The sequence below is a fragment of the Phoca vitulina genome, unplaced genomic scaffold (assembly GCF_004348235.1).
Source record: "Phoca vitulina isolate PV1807 unplaced genomic scaffold, GSC_HSeal_1.0 scaffold4, whole genome shotgun sequence".
NCBI classification, from domain to species: domain Eukaryota; kingdom Metazoa; phylum Chordata; class Mammalia; order Carnivora; family Phocidae; genus Phoca; species Phoca vitulina.
Window position 1 is genome coordinate 11,680,381 of NW_022589707.1, and position 12,551 is coordinate 11,692,931.

The following is a 12,551-nucleotide window of genomic DNA, read 5'->3' on the forward strand; positions in this document are numbered from 1 at the left end:
CAGAGATGATACTGACCTAGAAATAGAGGCATTTTGAGGTTTTAGATGTTAAGCAAATGCTACAGAGATTCCATTATCTGTTCGTGAGTAAAGTGGGATTGCCAGACTCTGAGACCTGGATCTAGCCTTGTTCATTTATTTTTCTCTGCAAGGTTCAGATCCCCAAAGAATTACTCTCGTTCTGCATCCTGACCATGGAATATGCCTATTAGTGATTCCACAGCCTAGATATCCAAAAACTAGGATTCAGAGCACTTACCCCAAGTGGTACCCAAAACCAGTAATTTTTTATCTGCATAGGGTTTCCTCAATGAATAACTGATTTGTACTTTAACTGAGATTTATTCCATTTGGAAGGGGTTAAAGGTCAAGAGTTCAATAGTTTTCACCAGTTTAGTGCACCCTGGTTCTTTCTTGCCTAAGAAGGGGGAGAAATGTTTCTCTTGCATAGGGTTTAAAAGGAAGAAAAGCCCTTAGTTATCTTGGTCATCTTTGGGAAGGAACAAATTGTTTAAAACGGTGAACAGCAAAGACAACAGCTAGAAGATCAACCAGAAATCTCCATTACGCTCCGAGCAGTGTGTGAACCCAACGAGTGTCCATAAATGATGCATTGATTTCAGAAGAAGCATTAGCTTGGGATTCTAGGTCTCAAGTGGCAGTAGAGGAATTGAGAGCAGGGAGATAACAGTGTGGTCTGCAGTCATGACAAACCCCCCCCCCCACATCAGATGGTACTGGGACTGGAATTTAAGAATAAATTGATTTGAATAGATGAAGAAGGAAAATGCACTGGGAGATGGACAAAGAGTGTGAGTAAAGTTTTGGAGTTAGGAATGAACATGAATGTGTAGGGACTAGTGAGAAGACCATCTTGATCAAAATGGGGAAGTGGTCACAAATTAGATGAGATAGCGGCTGTAGTCCCAGTGTATGGGGGTCTTCATAGGCCAAAGAAGTTAAATGGAATGTGGTGGATGCTAGAAGCTGTCAGAATTTCTTGGTGGGGAGATTTTTTAGTACAAACATCTTCAGTCGTCACAACAGGCTGGTTTTCATTGTGACTCTTGGCCAACTTTTGACTTGGAGATAGTAATGATCATGGCAGATGAAAGAGCAGATGATTCATGTGTATTTTGACTCCTTTACAAATTTGATTTTAGTCTGAATCATAGAAGGAGTCTGTAGCCTTTTCCCATGGTTTTTGTTGGCAGCAGCTGTGCATTCCCATGGGAACATACATACTTACCTACTCAAACTTTCCTCTCATACTCTCAGCTTGTTCACTTGGACGTTTCATCTTTTCTACGGAGCATATTCACATATAAGCTTAGAGCACAGTCTATTTTTCTTCTACAACTGAGGAGTCATCCTGAATGTTTTCAAATACATAAAACTCCAGGTATAACTCCAAACAAAACATGATGAGAGGAGATTTTTGGGTAAACCATGGTATGATAACATTGCATTGAATACCATCTGCTGTAAACACTTCAGCCTTCTGCAGTGGCCAGATGAAGGAAATGTGGCTCAGTGTGCTTCTTCAGTGGTTGATTCCAGAAAGTTTTTGCTAAGCTCTCATCCCAAATAGGAAGAACCTACCTCCCACGGGTTGAAGAAAGTTGCCGTCCATCGGGTAACATTGCCCTTTTTATCTGTAGGAAAGAAGTTTCCCTCTGATCGTAATGGGCAAAGCAGCCAACAGTTACCTCCAAAATTCTGCACTGAACTCTTTACTCATATAGGACATCCTAGTTTCTATGTTGCTTTGTTCCTTTGCCAAATGCTAATGGCTTGAAATCCAAAATAGATGAAGTTAATTAACAGCAGTTGCATATTTTTGAGAAGCTTTGAATTTGGTTATTGCAGATTTTCTAAGATTTCCTTTTTTTTTTTTAAGATTTTATGTATTTATTTATTTGAGAGAGAATGAGAGAGAGCACATGAGAGGGGGGAGGGTCAGAGGGAGAAGCAGACTGCCCGCTGAGCAGGGATCCCGATGCAGGACTTGATCCTGGGAGTCCAGGATCATGACTTGATCCGAAGGCAGTCACTTAACCAACTGAGCCACCCAGGTGCCCTGCTTTCCTTTTTTATACAGAAAGCATTTATGGACCTAGCTTCTAGACTAAATGCTGGTGATTCAGATGTGAATAACACTTCCACTGGAGTGTTTCAGGTAAGACAGATATGTAAGAAATAAGCTGTAATAAACTTTAATAAGTCCTTGAACAGAGGTGCCCAAATTCTATGGGGGCATAGAAGGAAATATAATTGATTCTGTGGCTCCAGGGAGGCCTTCACAGAGCAGAAGGCATTTGGGCAAGTCCTGAAGGAGAGGCAGGAGCTCCCTAAATGGAGTGTGAGCACTTAAAGTAGAGAACGGAATGGCTAAAAGCACCGACACATCAAAGTGCGGTGCTAACTCTAACTTCTTTCCAGTCCAGATGAGACAAGGCAGGAATCCAGGGAGAGACAGGTGTCTGGGAGGCTGCTCTCTCCAAGGGCAAATTTCTCAGCACAGACCTGCTGCAAGCAGAAATTTCAGGACTGCAGAAGCAGGCTTGTTAAATCATGAGGGTAGGACTTCCTGGGGAGCAAGATGCTTGCAAACATTTTCATGGAAGTGAGACAGTGGACTCAGAATCTAACTGCAGGCTTTCCAGACTGTCAGGAAACATGATTTCCGGAGGAGGAGCCATATTCTTCTAGAGGGAAATAAAAGGAAACACCCCCAAGGTTTTAGGAAATGGAAGTGGTTCCAGCCTCCTTCCCTAGTCCCAAGAATGCTTCATTGTCATTTTCCTGACCTTGCACTTTTCACTTTATCAAAATATGTGTTCATTCTCTGCATCAGTTTCTTACAGCTGCTGTAACAAATCACCACATACCTGGTGGCTTAACACAACAGAAATTTATCCTCTCCTAGTTCAGTAGGCCAGAAGTCTGAAATCAAGGTGACAGCAGGGTTGGTTTCTTCTGGAGACCCTGAGAGACACTATTCTATGCCTCTCTCCTCACTTCTGGTGGTTTCCAGCAATCTCTGGTTCTTGTAGATGCTGCATGCCAATATCTGCCTCCAAATTCACATTGTCCTTCTCCGCGTCTCTATGTGTCTCAAATATTCCTCTCCCCTCTCTTGTAAGGATGCCAGTCATTAGATTTGGGGCCCACCCAATACCCAGGATGATCTAATCTCAAGATCCTTAACTTAATTACATCTGCAAAGATCCTGTTTTCAAACAAGGTCACATTCACAGTCTACAGGAGTTAGAACTTGGACGTATCTTTTGGGGGTATGATATTCAACCCCCTGTGCCCGCCCTTCCGTTGCCCACATCTGGTGTGGCCATGGATGTCTTCTGAGCGCTGCTAAATGGGCTGTTTGACATTGTTCAGAAACTTGACACTGGGACAGAAAGACACATTATCTTAACTCTTATTGGCCAGGGGTAAGACAAAAGTCCAGAATATCCAGCTCCAGGTCTCAAGAGTTTTCTTAGTAGAATCTTTGACCAGAGGCTCATCAAAGATGTGAGCTCTACCTAAAAAAGTAGTTAAGACATTTTTACTAGAGGAAGGTAGGGCTACTTCAAACACACCTTTCTTGCTTTTTACAATCCCTCTGGTTGTACTACTATACTCAGCCTCTTATAAACTGGAGCAAATTATTTACAACTCACAGTTAAATGGATGTTGGGTTCTGACTCCTTCATCAGTGGCAATAGAGCTCACCAGAGTCAAGAAGCCCAGAGAGGAAGTCCAGCTCCCAGCATTTATCGAGGGTAAAGGGGTTAACCTCTTCTCTCAGCATTCCCAATCCTGAATGACTATTTCACGCCTCTTCTCTCTCCTCGATCTTCAGCCACTTCTCCTCCATCCTTAAATGTTAGTGGATTTCCTTGCTTCTGTGAAAAATACTGCAATTCAGAAGAAAATTTCCACACACTCCACCACCTATCCACATCTATGGCCCTACCCTCTGCCTTTCGAAACTATGTTACCGTCGATGAATATCTGTGCTCCTCTAAGGGAGCTATGGTTAGATGTGCACAGATCCCATTCCCTATTGTGTACCAAGGATATCACTTCTGTGACTTTCTGTCTCTTTCCTGCATTATCAGTTTTTCCCTCTTGCCTGGATTAGTCTCATCAACAAACAAACATGCTGCAACATTTCCCATCTTAAACATGCACGTACACACACACACACACACACACACACACACACACACACACACCTCTCTCTTTTGACCCACACATCTCCTGCCAGCTAGCTACAATTTCTCTACACCAAACTATTTAAAAAAGTTGCCTATACTGGTTGTCTCTGATTTCTCTTTTCTGTTGAACTCCCTATCTTGAACCACAGCTCCAAAATTGATCCCCTCAAGGTCATCAGTGACCTCCAGATTGCTAAATCCAGTGGTCCATCCTCAATCCTCACTTCCGTGAGCCTCCTGCAGCATTTGATAGTTAATCTCTCCCAACTGCTAGGAGCACTTTCTGAACTTGGCTTTTGGGACTCCACTCTCTCTTTTTCACAGGCCTCTCCTCAGTCCCCTTTGCTGGTTCCTTCTCATTTCCTTGGCCTCTAAATGATGGAATGCTATGGAGCTTTAGAGATAAGATGCCTTCTCTCTCTAACCTCACTCCCTCTTGGGGAGACGCTAGATCATCTCATGCTGTGGGGGCCCCAACTTTATCCTTCAAGACCTCTGCACATGGAGGGCTGCTTACTGGGAACCTCACTTCTGCCCTTCTGCCCTGGGGCCTTTTATTGGCCCAGGCAGTACTGGACTCTCCAGTGGAAAACCTGGAAGTGCTGGAGAGTTCATGTCCCTCAGAGCAAGCTCACAACCAAAGATGGATGGCCATCTGGTAGATAAACAACCTAGCTTTCTGATCCCTCAGGATACCTTGAGGCCTATTCTACATTCTTTCCCAGAATTCCACAATGGGAACAAATTTCAGTTGCCAATGAGAATAATTTACTTCACAATGCACATTTTATTGACTTCCTTCCTCTTCCGGTCTCACTTCTTCTCTTCTCGGCCTGTAATTCTTGGACTCGCCTCCAAATAAACTGCTTGCACTCAAATTCTTGTCAGGGTCTGCCTTTAGGGGAACCCAAATGAAGACAAACACTATTTACATGGCCAGTTGTAATGCCCACATTTACATCCCTCACCCCAACATCCCCCAAATTCCAGAAACATATATCCAATGGCCCTCCCCCACAGCTCTGTATGGAGATTTAGTCTCCATTTCAAACTTCATGTTACCACTGGTGAGCTCCCGATTCTCCCTCCAAACTGCCCTTTTCCAGTTGAAGTCATTTTTGACTTCACTCTTCTTTCACACCCACATATCACCCGACAACAAAAAAAATCTGTTGGCTTTACCCTCAACAGATGTACAAAATCCTACCTCTCCTCATCTACTTCTTGGGCCCTCCTCACTCAAGCTACCTTGCCTAGATTATTAAGATAATTTCCCAACTGTTCTCTCTCTTCATCTCTTGCTCCATTAAAGTCTATTTTCCTCACAGCAGCCACAAGGATCCTTCTAAACCATAGTCACATCATGTCACTCCTTTGCTCAAAACTCGTCGATGATTTCATCTCAGAGCCAAAAGCAAAGTCCATAGCATGGCAAATAAAGTCCCATATGGTCTGCTGCCTGTCTTAACTTCTGATCTCATCTCCCACCACTCTCCTGCTCATTCTTTCTGTTGTAGGATCATTAGCAATATGTTTCCCTTAATATACTGTGTTACCACCTAGGATCTTTGCACTTTCTCCTGCAACCTAGAACATTCTTTGTTTTGTTTTGTTTTGTTTTAGAACATTCTCATTCCAAATATCTACACGGTTTGCCTCTTCATTCTTTAAAGTCCTTACTGAAATATCATCTCATTTAGAAGGACTTTCTTTGTTGGGCATGAGCCTGCATGTTCTCTGATCATTCCCTTGCCCAACTTTTTGCTTTCTTCTATGGGCTGTTTTCCTCAGACTCCTACGTCAGCTGGTTTCTGGTTGGGTTCAGTCAGTGGGAGCACCAACAAAAGACTAGAGAGTGGGAGGAGGGAAGGCGAGATGGGGTATTTTGTCCTATCTCAGGCTGCATCTCCAGGCGGCAGTGAATCTGCCCCTGGCCCTAGTCCCTCTGGAACTAGCTTCTTGCCTCTGGCAGGCAACTCTAGCCTCTGGAATCTGATAACACCCTATATTTCCTTTGTTCCTCTAGCCTAGGAATGCTAGTGGCTTCCAGCCGTTACTGATTTCCAGGTTTCTTTAATGTTAATCATTTGGCCTCTCAGGTCTTCTAGTACCCAATTCTTTCCAATAAATTCCTCTCTTTTTATTCTTCAGACCTATTTCTTTTGTATTCGCTGGATTCTGACTTGACAGCTTATATCAGTTTCAGTCCCAGAAGGAAATTTGTAATTTGAGGAGAGTTTAATAAAAGGACTGTTTACATAAGTGTTGGTTTAGTTTTGGAAAAACAACAAGGGATGGTGTAGTCACTCTGGGCCAGTAACAGCTGGGAGCCATTTCGCACAACTCCCAGACTTGAGGGGGCAAGTCAGGGCTTCTCAGCCTCAGCACTATCAACATTTTTGGCCAGATAATTCTATGTGGTTGGGGGGAGGGCTGTCCTGCACATTTTAAGGATGTGTAGCAGAATCTCTGCCCTCTATCCACAAGATGCCAGTAGCATTCCCCCCAATGAGACAACCCAAATTTCTCTACACATTGCCAAATGTCCCCTGGGGTAAAGAATTGCCCCAATTCTTGCCACTAGGTAAGGGCAGCTCCTAGAACCCTAGGAGAGACAGGTGTGGTGAGATGGCCATCCAGTTAGACAAACCTGCAGTAGAAAGACATAGCCAAACCATTGTAATACAGTAGGAAAGGAGCCAGAGGAAGAAATACCCCAAATCTACTCTTTTCTTTTCCTCTGATCTCTTGCCAATGCTCCCACTAGCCGAACCCAACTGAAAGCCAAGTGCAAGAGAGCATATTGTGTAGTGCATACATGTCAGCCTCCTATGGCAGATAATGGAGAGGAGAATGGTGGGGAACAGATCTAGAGAAGCAAATGGAAGGTACCTAACATACTACCCTATGTGGTAACACTACTGCCTTCTGCTAAACACCCCCTGCATCCTGCCCCTTACTGTTTTCCATAACACTTAACCACCATTTGACATGCTATATATTTCCTTATTTGTTCACTGCCTCATGCTCAGTGCATGGTGCATTGTAGATGTTCAGAAATATTTGTCAAATGAATGAATGATGGAATCCAACAGGAGAGAATGTATTGGATATGCAGTAAAATCTTACTCTGGAAACAAAGTACAAATCATAGGGCTAAAAGAAAGTATTTTAGTTTCAGAATAATACTTCATAGCAAGTTTATCAGTCGCTTTCCCAAAGAAACAGAAACAACAGGATGTATGTGTATAAAGAGAGATTTATTTTAAGGCAGTTGGCTTACATGATTGTGGAGGCTTGACAAATCAAAAATCTGATGGAGTGGAGCCTCAGGGAAGTGGTGTAGTTTGAGTCCTTGCTAGGGCTAGTCTTTTCCTATAAGGCCTTCAACTGATTGAATGAGGTCCATCCACCTTGTGAAGGATTGTATGCTTTACTCAAAGTTTGCTAATTTAAATGTTAATCATATCCAAAAAATAGTTTCACAGAAACATCTAGAATGATGTTTGACCAAATATTTGGGCACTGTGGCACAGCTGAATCGATACATAAAACTAACCATTACAGCAGTATTACAGCATATTAAATTATATTTGTAGTATATAAATTATATTAAGGATTTATAGTCTGAAGAAGGTAGGCTGGGATCTTTAATCCTAACCCTTTTTCATAAGGTAAAAAAAATTAATACAATGAACTGCTACTGTTAACTTTTATGAAGATAGGTTTATCCTTAGCCAATCCTATTCCACATTTCTATCATTTATTTGATAAAAGACTTCAAAGCCAAATATATTGAATGATAAAATCAGAATCCAAAAACAATTTGTCTAGATGGCATGATAAATACAAGACAACAAGGTTTAGTAAGGATTCAAGTAAGGTCCTAAATTAGGGTAGAATATGGATTCTTCATATTATAGACATTCTGACTATGGTCAAGATTTTGAAGTATGATTTAAAGTAGCATAAAATTACAAATATATGGAAATCAAACAACACACTCTTAAACAACCAATGGGTTAAATAAGAAATTGCAATGGAAATTAGTAAATACTTTGAGATGAGTGAAAGTGAAAACACAACATACTAAAACCTGTAGGATGCAGTGAAAGCAATGCTCAGAGGGAAATTTATAGCAGTAAACACTTACATTAAAAAGGAAGAAAGGGGGGTGCCTGGGTGACTCAGTCCGTTAAGGGCCAACTCTTGGTTTCAGCACAGGTTGTGATCTCAGGGTCATGAGATCAAATCCTGCATTAGGCTCCATGCTCAGCACAGTGTGTGCTTGAGTTCTCTCTCCCTTGCCCACAGACCCTCTCCCCACACACACCCCCCCCCGCCACTCACCAGTGCTCTCTCTCTAAAATAAATAAAGACCTTTTTAAAAATAAATAAATAAAAAGGAAGAAAGATCTCAAACCAATAACCCAGCTTTATACCTTAGAAAAAGGCAAGTAAACTTAAACCAAAGCTAGCAAAAGGAAGGGACTAATAAAGATTAGAGCAGAAATAAATGAATGACAATATAAAAACAATAAAGGGGACCAATGAAGCCAAAAGTTGGTTCTTTGAGAGGCACCTGGGTGGCTCAGTCAGTTAAGCTTTTGACTCTTGATTTCAGCTCAGGTCACGATCTCAGGGTGGTGAGATTGGGCTCCGTGCTCAGCAGGGAGTCTGCCTGGGATTCTCTCTCTCTCCCTCTGCCTCAGCCCCTCCCCCACTCATGTGCATGCTCTCTCTCTCAAATAAATAAAGATCTTTTTTAAAAAAGTTGGTTCTTTGAAAAGATCAACAAAATTGACAAATCTTTAGCATATATGACAAAGGAAAAAGAGAGCAGACACCAAACCAAAGCACTGGGTTTATTTTTTTTCCACTTACTTATTTAACAAGAATTTTCATATTGCTTACTAACGTGCCAGAAATGGTTCTACATGCTTTACAAGTGTTAAGTTGTTCAATTCTCAAATCATCCTTATGATGTGCGCTCTATCATTGTCCCCATTTTACTGATGAAAAACTTGAGGCACAGTTTGGTGAGACAAAGGGCCCAAGTCCACACAGCCAGTAATTGAGGGGGAGGGGCAGGATTCGAGCCTGGATTCACACTCCTCACGATCTTCAAGTGCTACACTGCCTCTGTAAAAAACAAAAAAGGAGTACATTTGAGAGACCACTGTTGTGTAGGGAAGAGCGATGATGGAGGGGCAACACCCCAGAGAGTGATAAATATAGTGTTCACAAAGAGGAAGCCATTTCACAGTGGATTCATTTCATTTTTGGTGGCGTTTCTAGACTGGAAGATGGAATGAATACAGCATAAATTGTGCCTGTGGACAAGGCATTTGGCAAGTTCCCTTGTGATTTATTTTAGAAAATGTGTAATAATGTGAACTGGACTCTAGATCAATTAGGTGCATTCATATCCAGTTGAATGCCCATACCCAAAGAGTGGCATTTCCTGAATTCCCCTTCAATCTGTGAGGAAACTTCTGGTGGCAGGTCGCAGGGCTCTGTGCTGCTTTTTGGTGCTTCTGCTCTTGTTTAAACTTTTTAATAAGTTTCAGTAAAGGACATCGCTGAAAAATCGATTGAATTTAAAGAAGATATGTATCTGGTTCTTATGGGGTGAGTCTAGGGCAGGAGAATTAACGTGCCAGAGGCTAGAATGGGGAAAATGAACCTAACAAGATGGAATTTAACAGATGCGAGAGGTCCCTTACTCAGGTCTATAAAAACAAACTGCCCAAGACCTGGGTGGGGTTGAGATGGCTGGATCGCATCACCCAGGGAAAAAGAAAGGACTCCGGTTTCCGTTGGCTGGAAGCTAAATATGAGTCAACAGCAAGTTGTTGCTGCCAAACAAAACAAAACAAAACAAAACCCTAAAGAAATCTTAACCCGGAAAAACAGAATTTTAGTAGCTGGGCTAAGGTGAAAGAAAGGCAGTTGGCTTACATGATTGTGTAATTTTAAGGCAGTTGGCTTACATGATTGTGGAGGCTTGACAAATACTTTTACTTCTCCTTCCCTTGTCAGCCCGTACCTGGGGAACTGAGTACTCTGCTGGGTATCACGTTATCCAGGGACATCAAAGTGTAGAGGTCCAGAAGAAGGGGCTGGGACGATGCAAGTCCGAAGCCATCTAATATGAAGAGTGTCTGCAGGAAAGGGGAATATAATTGATGAGGGATGTAATATGTTTTCAACTACCTGGGCAGGGGACAGGGGTTCAAGGTGTGTTTCTAGGACCTTAGGAGTGTTCTAATAACGCTCTTCCCTTTGAAGATCAAGCGAGGGGAAAGCATAAGCTTGTTTGAGTAAATACAGAATACTGATATTGGACTCCAGTGTTCACCTTGAAGACAAAGCAATCAACTTAAGAGGGAAAAGGCCCTTTGCTCATCGGGTCCAACACAGTTGTACGCCATCCTCTTCCTTATTCAGACCAGGACCAGACTGGAGCGAGGCAGTATATGGGCTTCTGGGAAAGAGGGATTCACTAGAAGCGGTCAAATCCAGAAGCGGTGTCTAAGGAACAGGCACCTGCCTCCTTCAGCCTGGGCTACTGCCAGCTGGTAGACAGAACGAGAACTCTAGAGCTCTCCCTGTTCTCCAGGTCACTGCCATGCAGCAGTCTGGGATAGCTGCCCCCAGTCAACGCTCTGATTCAGCAAGTCCCTGCCCACTGGCTCCTTAGCACAGTCTTACTTCCACTTACTCTACCTTCAGGTGAAGTTTACAAACAAGAACTTGAAGATCCCAAGTAATGATTTGAAAAATACCAAGGAGAGTGTTAGAATTCCGATCAATCACTCCTATGCCTCCCTCTGACGTATAAATCCTGCTCCCTGGTGTCCGGGACTTTCCACATACAAATGAAACATGTTTTTCGGTCTTTGTTTTCTATTTCGTCTCCACGTGGGTTCTTTGTTTCATCCAAATTGAATTTCTCATCCCTCAGATCACTCTGACATGTCTTTCCCTGTTGTTCCATCTCCCTCGAAGGACTTCTTTCTCTATGTCTTTCAACATCATACTCAGTACTTCAAATTCCTTTTAAATATCATCTCCTTCGTGAAACCTTCTTTGATCTGCAACCACTGCACCATGGATGAGATGTCGCCTTCACTGAGCTCCATGGCACATGGCTGAGACTTTTGTAGGGCACCTAGGGTGCTACTTCCCAGTCTCTGAGACCAGTTCACATATCATGGCATGCAGATTTGATGTATTTTGTTCCCTGTGTCTATAAAAACGGAATGTCTAGAGGTTTCTCATTGCATAATGGCTCATTGTAACCCACTTCCTAAATGGGAAAAAAAAACAACTTGGAGAACTAGAAGGGAGCAACACCATTTTGCACTTCAACACTTGTGTAACTGGCTGTTTAAACCATTGGTTAGGGGCGCATGGGTGGCTCAGTTGGTTAAGCGTCTGCCATCAGCTCAGGTCATGGTCCTGGAGTCCGGGGATCGAGCCCCACATCGGGCTCCCTGCTCAGCGGGGAGTCTGCTTCTCCCTATCCCTCAGCTGCTCCCCCTGCTTCTGCTCTCTCTCTCTCTCAAATAAATAAATTAAATCTTTTAAAAATAAATAAATAAAATAAACCATCAGTCATCAATAGTACAATGAGGAAACAGCTCCATTTTTCTTCTTCCTCTGCCTGCTGGTTCTCCCTTCCCTGTCCTTGGAGATTGGTTCTGTTGGTTCTCCCTTCCCTGTCCCTTGGAGATATCATGGACAGATCCAAAAGCTCTCCATTTGCTTTCCATTTATTCTTGGGTATTAAAACAGTTTGGCTTTTCAAGTATTAGAAAGTGTTATTCAGTTAAAAACTTCAAATTGCCATCCACTGCAAAGTGTTTCCCTTCCCTCAGCTCAGAACTGATTTTTGATTTGAGGACTCACTGGTGGGAAAAAAGATATGTGACCTATTCTTTTACTTTCTTGCTCTCTGCTTTCTCTTCCTCCAGCTTGCCCTGCGAGCATACCTGGAGCCATTGTTAATAAACTGCCAGAATCTCTCTCTTTTTTAAAAAAAGATTTTATGTATTTATTTGAGAGAGAGAGAGCATGCACAAGAGAGCATGAGGGCTGGGGGAGTGGGAGAGGGAGAAGCAGTCTCCCCCCGGAGCAGGGAGCCTGACGTGGGACTTGATCCCAGGACCTGGGATCACGACCTGAGCCGAAGGCAGACGCATAACCGACTGAGCCACCCAGGCTCCCCCAAAATATCTTTTAAATAAGGCTTGGAAAAAATGAGGCGAAGATGCTGGAAATTCCTTGGCTGAGGAAGGGGTGAAAGGCTCAGGGAGGTGGGCG